Below are 7,515 nucleotides of genomic sequence, written 5' to 3'. Positions count from 1 at the left end.
GTAGAAGAGCAAAGGAATCTGGGAGTACAAATACACAAATCACTAAAAGTAGCGACGCAGGTCAATAGGCCAGAAAAAAGCAAACCATGCACTAGGGTTTATTTCGAGAGAGATTGAATTGAAAAGTAGTGAACTTGTATCGAACCTTGGTTAGACCACACTTAGAATACTGTGTACAATTCTGGTCACCATATTATAGAAAGGATATAGAGGCATTGGAGAGGGTGCAGAGAAGATTTATAAGGATGATACCAGAAATGCGAGGGTATACATATCAGGAAAGGGTGAACAGGCTGGGTCTCTTTTCTCTTGAAAAATGGCTGAGGGGTGACCTAATAGAGGTCTTTAAAATTAGGAAAGGTTTTGATTGAGTGGATACAGAGAGAATGTTTCCGCTTGTGGGGAAGAGCATAACTAGAGGCCATCAATATAAGATAGCCACCAAGAAATCAATAGAAAATTCAGAAGAAACTCTTTACCCAGAGAGTGGTGAGAATGTGGAACTCACTGCCACAGGGAGTGGTTGAAGTGAATAGTATCGATGCATTTAAGGGGAGGCTGGACAAGCATATGGGGGAGAAGGGAATAGAGGGTTATGCTGATAGATTTAGATGAGGAAAGACAGGAAGAGGCTCGAGTGGAGCATAAACGCCGGCATGGACTGGTTGGGTCGAATGGCCTGTTGCTGTGCCATATATCCCGTGTATGTAATCCTATGACCAAGCATTTTGTCACATGTCCCAATATCTCCTTTGCCTTGGTGCCAATTTTTTCTAATTACATTCCTGCGGAGCGCCTTGGGACGTTTTACTACATTAAAGGTGCTATTTAAATGCAAGTTGTTATTGTAATAAGTGTTTAAACTTGTTAAAATTTGTTGCCTTACCTCTGTGGCTGCATATTAAGTAGGGGTGTGGTTAGTTGACAGTTTTCCATGCAGTAAGTTGGACTATTGTGTGATTAAGAAGGGTTAAATTTGGGTTTACTAATCTAATGCTGTGGATGGGTGAATTAAGATAGGCTGAATGGCCTTCCTCATCTGTTATTAGCTTGTGAAATATGTTGCATTCTGCCACAGAACTTTTTTTTTACACAAAACTGTATGTGTTGCTGCAGTAGAAATGGTTGCTGTGTGGGTCATATTTTAAGGTGGATTTTTGGTACTTGCAGTTTTATACAAATTTCTCCCAAATTCCAAGTAACGCAATCCACTGTAACAACAACAACAAGTTGTATTTATATAGCGCCTTTAACATAGGGAAACGTCCAAAGGCGCTTCACAGGAGGTGATAAAACAATTTAAAACCGAGCCGCATAAGTAGAAAATTACGCAGGTATGCAAAAGCTTGGTCAAATAGGTATGTTTTAAGGAGTGTCTTGAAAGAGGAAAGAGAGGTAGAGAGGTGGACATGTTTAGGCAGGGAATTCCAGAGCTTAGGGCCCAGGCAACAGACAGCGCGGCCACCAATGGTTGAGTGATTATAATCAGGGGTGCTCAAGAGGGCAGAATTAGAAGATCGCAGACATCTCGGGGTGGGGGCGGGGGGCGAGGGGCGGGGGTGCTGTGGGAGATTACAGAGATATGGAGGGGCTGGAGGAGATTATAGAGTTAGGGAGGGACTGGAGGAGATTATACAGTTAGGGAGGGACTGGAGGAGATTACAGAGATAGGGAGGGGCTGGAGGAGATTATAGAGTTAGGGAGGGACTGGAGGAGATTATACAGTTAGGGAGGGACTGGAGGAGATTACAGAGATAGGGAGGGGCTGGAGGAGATTATAGAGTTAGGGAGGGACTGGAGGAGATTATAGAGTTAGGGAGGGACTGGAGGAGATTACAGAGATAGGGAGGGGCTGGAGGAGATTACAGAGATAGGGAGGGGCTGGAGGAGATTATAGAGTTAAGGAGGGACTGGAGGAGATTACAGAGATAGGGAGGGACTGGAGGAGATTATAGAGTTAGGGAGGGACTGGAGGAGATTATAGAGTTAGGGAGGGACTGGAGGAGATTACAGAGATAGGGAGGGGCTGGAGGAGATTACAGAGAAAGGGAGGGACTGGAGGAGATTACAGAGATAGGGAGGGACTGGAGGAGATTACAGAGATAGGGAGGGGCTGGAGGAGATTACAGAGATAGGGAGGGGCTGGAGGAGATTATAGAGTTAGGGAGGGACTGGAGGAGATTACAGAGATAGGGAGGGGCTGGAGGAGATTACAGAGATAGGGAGGGGCTGGAGGAGATTATAGAGTTAGGGAGGGACTGGAGGAGATTACAGAGATAGGGAGGGACTGGAGGAGATTACAGAGATAGGGAGGGGCTGGAGGAGATTACAGAGATAGGGAGGGGCTTGAGGAGATTACAGAGATAGGGAGGGACTGGAGGAGATTACAGAGATAGGGAGGGGCTGGAAGAGATTACAGAGATAGGGAGGGGCTGGAGGAGATTATAGAGTTAGGGAGGAACTGGAGGAGATTATAGAGTTAGGGAGGGACTGGAGGAGATTATAGAGTTAGGGAGGGACTGGAGGAGATTATAGAGTTAGGGAGGGACTGGAGGAGATTACAGAGATAGGGAGGGGCTGGAGGAGATTACAGAGATAGGGAGGGGCTGGAGGAGATTATAGAGTTAGGGAGGGACTGGAGGAGATTACAGAGATAGGGAGGGACTGGAGGAGATTACAGAGATAGGGAGGGGCTGGAGGAGATTACAGAGATAGGGAGGGGCTTGAGGAGATTACAGAGATAGGGAGGGACTGGAGGAGATTACAGACATAGGGAGGGGCTGGAAGAGATTACAGAGATAGGGAGGGGCTGGAGGAGATTATAGAGTTAGGGAGGGACTGGAGGAGATTATAGAGTTAGGGAGGGACTGGAGGAGATTACAGAGATAGGGAGGGACTGGAGGAGATTACAGAGATAGGGAGGGGCTGGAGGAGATTACAGAGATAGGGAGGGACTGGAGGAGATTACAGAGATAGGGAGGGGCTGGAGGAGATTACAGAGATAGGGAGGGACTGGAGGAGATTACAAAAATAGGGAGGGACTGGAGGAGATTACAGAGATAGGGAGGGACTGGAGGAGATTACAGAGATAGGGAGAGACTGGAGGAGATTACAGAGATAGGGAGGGGCTGGAGGAGATTATAGAGATAGGGAGGGGCTGGAGGAGATTACAGAGATCGGGAGGGACTGGAGGAGATTACAGAGGTAGGGAGGGGCTGGAAGAGATTACAGAGATAGGGAGGGGCTGGAGGCGATTATAGAGTTATGGAGGAACTGGAGGAGATTATAGAGTTAGGGAGGGACTGGAGGAGATTACAGAGATAGGGAGGGACTGGAGGAGATTACAGAGATAGGGAGGGGCTGGAGGAGATTACAGAGATAGGGAGGGACTGGAGGAGATTACAGAGATAGGGAGGGGCTGGAGGAGATTACAGAGATAGGGAGGGACTGGAGGAGATTACAGAGATACGGAGGGACTGGAGGAGATTACAGAGATAGGGAGGGATTGGAGGAGATTACAGAGATAGGGAGGGACTGGAGGGGATTACAGAGATAGGGAGGGACTGGAGGAGATTACAGAGATAGGGAGGGACTGGAGGAGATTACAGAGATAGGGAGGGACTGGAGGAGATTACAGAGATAGGGAGGGACTGGAGGAGATTACAAAAATAGGGAGGGACTGGAGGAGATTACAGAGATAGGGAGGGACTGGAGGAGATTACAAAAATAGGGAGGGACTGGAGGAGATTACAGAGATAGGGAGGGACTGGAGGAGATTACAGATATAGGGAGGGGCTGAACGAGATTATAGAGATAGGGAGGGGCTGGAGGAGATTATAGAGATAAGGAGGGGCTAGAGGAGATTGTAGAGCTAGGGAGGGGCTGGAGGAGATTACAGAGATAGGGAGGGACTGGAGGAGATTACAGAGATAGGGAGGGACAGGAGGAGATTACAGAGATAGGGAGGGACTGGAGGAGATTACAGAAATAGGGAGGGGCTGGAAAAGATTATAGAGATAGGGAGGGGCTGGAGGAGATTATAGAGATAGGGAGGGGCTAGAGGAGATTATAGAGCTAGGGAGGGGCTGGAGGAGATTACAGAGATAGGGAGGGGCTAGAGGAGATTACAAAGATAGGGAGGGACGAGAGGAGATTACAGAGATAGGGAGGGACTGGAGGAGATTAAAGAGATAGGGAGGGACTGGAGGAGATTACAGAGATACGGAGGGACTGGAGGAGATTACAGAGATAGGGAGGGGCTGGAAGAGATTATAGAGATAGGGAGGGGCTGGAGGAGATTATAGAGATAGGGAGGGGCCAGAGGAGATTATAGAGATAGGGAGGGGCTGGAAGAGATTATAGGGATAGGGAGGGGCTGGAGGAGATTATAGAGATAGGGAGGGGCTGGAAGAGATTATAGAGATAGGGAGGGGCTGGAGGAGATTATAGAGATAGGGAGGGGCTAGAGGAGATTATAGAGCTAGGGAGGGGCTGGAGGAGATTACAGAAATAGGGAGGGGCTAGAGGAGATTATAGAGATAGGGAGGGGCTGGAGGAGATTACAGCGATAGGGAGGGGCTGGAGGAGATTCCAGCGATAGGGAGGGACAAGAGGAGATTACAGAGATAGAGAAGGGCTGGAGGAGATTATAGAGATAGGGAGGGGCTGGAGGAGATTACAGAGCTAGGGAGGGGCTGGAGGAGATTACAGAGATAGGGAGGGGCTGGAGGAGATTACAGAGATAGGGAGGGGCTGGAGGAGATTACAGAGATAGGGAGGGGCTGGAGGAGATTACAGAGATAGGGAGGGGCTGGAGGAGATTACAGAGATAGGGAAGGACAGGAGGAGATTACAGAGATAGGGAGGGACTGGAGGAGATTACAGAGATAGGGAGGGACTGGAGGAGATTACAGAGATAGGGAGGGCTGGAGGAGATTACAGAAATAGGGAGGGGCGAGGTAAGTGGCATAAACTCGGAGTATCCTTTCTAAGTTTGAAATTCTGACCTGACTTCCCCCTATTAGGTTCACAGGATTTATGCTCTACAAAACCATCATGGTTTCTGGCCAATACAAAAGCAAATTACTGCGAATGCTATAAACTGAAATAAAAACAGAAAATGCTGGTAACACTCAGCAGATCAGGCAGCAGAGAAACAGAGAAACAGAATTAACGTTTCAGGTCAATGACCTTTCATCAGAACTGGAAAAAGTTAGCGATGTAACAGGTTTAAAGCAGTGTAGGGGCGGGGAAGAGGGGGAGGGGAGGAACTAACAAAAGGGAAGGTCTGTGATGGGGTGGAATGTAGGAGAGATTAAATGACAAAAGGGATGATGGTGCAAGGCAAAAGGAGATGGTAATGGGACAAGTGAAGAAACAAAAGATGGGTGTAGAGGAGGTGTAACTGGGGATAGCAGAATCATCATCAGCTGCTGTCTGAAACAATGGGGGCAGAGGTTATGGTCTGAAATTGTTGAACTCGAGGTTGAATCCAGAAGGCTGTAAAGTGCCTGATCGAAAGATGAGGTGCTGCTCCTCGAGCTTACGTTGAGCTTCGTTGGAACAGTGCAAGAGGCTGAGGACAGAGAGGTCAGAGTGAGAGTGGAGCGGATATTTAAAGTGACAGGCGGCCGGAAGCTCGGGGTCAGGTTTGCAGACTGAACGGAGGTGCTCCGCAAAGCGGTCATCCGATCTGAGTTTGGTCTCCCCAGTGTAGAGGAGACCACATTGTGAGCAGGAATACAGTATACTAAATTGCAAGAAATACAAGTAAGTTGCTGTTTCACCTGGAAGGAGTGTTTGGGGCCCTGGACAGTGGGAAGGGAGGAGATAAAAGGGCAGGTGTTGTATCTCCTGCGCTTGCACGGGAAGGTGCTGTGGGAAGGGGAGGAGCTGTTGGGGATGCTTGAGGAGTGAATCAGGACGTTGCAGAGTGAGCGGTCCCTTCGGAATGCTGAGTGGGGAGGGGAGGGGAAGCTGTGATTGGTGCTGGGATCACGCTGGAGGTGGCAGAAATGGCGGAGGATGATCCATTGAATGTGGAGGTTGGTGAGCTGGAAGGTGAGGACAAGGGGAACACTGTCGTGGTTCTGGGACTGGGAGGGATGGGAAGGGGTGAGAGCAGAAGCGCGGGAAATAGAACGGACATGGCTGAGGGCCCTGTCAACCACGGTAGAGGGCAATTCTCGGTTGAGGAAAAAGGAAGACTTATCGGAAGCTCTAGTGTGGAAGGTGGCATCGTCAGAACAGATGTGATGGAGATGGAGAAACTGGGAGAATGAAATGGAGTCCTTATAGGATGCGGCTAGGCGGAAGTGTAGTCCAGGTAGCTGTGGGAGTCAGTGGGCTTATAGTGGATACGAATCAATAGTCTATCCCCAGAAATGGAGACGGAGATGTTGAGGAAGGGAAGGGAAGAGCTGGAGATGGACCATGTGAAGGCTAGGGAAAGGTGGAAATTAGAAGCAAAGTTGATGAAATTCTCCAGTTCAGGGCGAGAGCAGGAAACGGCACGGATACAGTCATCAATGTACGGAAACAATGGGCCATTGGTAAAGGTAAAGAAATGATTGCTTATTAAGTACATAAAGATGTTTTGGAGTGTAGTTACTTGATAATATGGCCAGTAACTCTTTTCTGGGGAGGTCATTAGTTTGTTTTTCAGAGAGAAGATTTCTGCTTTTCATTTGACAAATTCATCCATTTGTCTGAAAGAGCATTTTTATTTTTTTAATCTTGTCTGTTTTAATTTGAAACGTATTTTAATTTCAAACTCGTTCCCCAGGTTTTCCATCTCTGCCATTTGCCTTGGTCACCACTGCCTTAACTACACACCTACCCTTTGTTTCTTTAATATATTTATTACAAAGTTAGAATCTGCCATAAATACTATCGGGTACAGCAAGTGTGTGGTGTGAGGAGCGAGGGATGGGCAGGTGAAAGATTTATCTGTCTATATATAAAGTCTTGCGAGTGGGCAATGTATGTGCATTATAGCGTATTATATTTAGAGTGAAATTGTATATGATTATTCTGTCAACCCATGATGTAATGATGCTGCTTTATAAGTAGAGTATGGAGCCGTTTTAAACCAGGAGCCAGTGGGGGCTCAATGCTACCTCTCGCCTCGGAGTTAGAAGGTCATGGGTTCAAGTCCCACTCCAAAGACTTGAGCACATTATCCAGGCTGGCACTCCAGTGCAGTGCTGAGGGAATGCTGCACTGCACTATCGAAGGTGCCGTCTTTCGGATGAGATGTTAAACCGAGGCCCCGTCTGCCCTCTCAAGTGATACTATTTTGAAGAAGAGCAGGGGAGTTCTACAGGACATTTTGAAGGGGAAGGGTAAACAGCCAGTTGTCGTGGTGCATATAGGTACCAATGATATAGGTAAAACACGGGATGAGGTCCTACAAGACGAATTTAGGGAGCTAGGAGCTAAATTAAAAAGTAGGACCTCAAAAGTAGTAATCTCAGGATTTCTACCAGTGCCACTTGCTAGTCAGAGTAGGAATTT

Source organism: Pristiophorus japonicus, chromosome 18 (assembly GCF_044704955.1).
Source record: "Pristiophorus japonicus isolate sPriJap1 chromosome 18, sPriJap1.hap1, whole genome shotgun sequence".
NCBI lineage: Eukaryota > Metazoa > Chordata > Chondrichthyes > Pristiophoridae > Pristiophorus > Pristiophorus japonicus.
Note: the sequence above shows the minus strand (reverse complement) of the source record.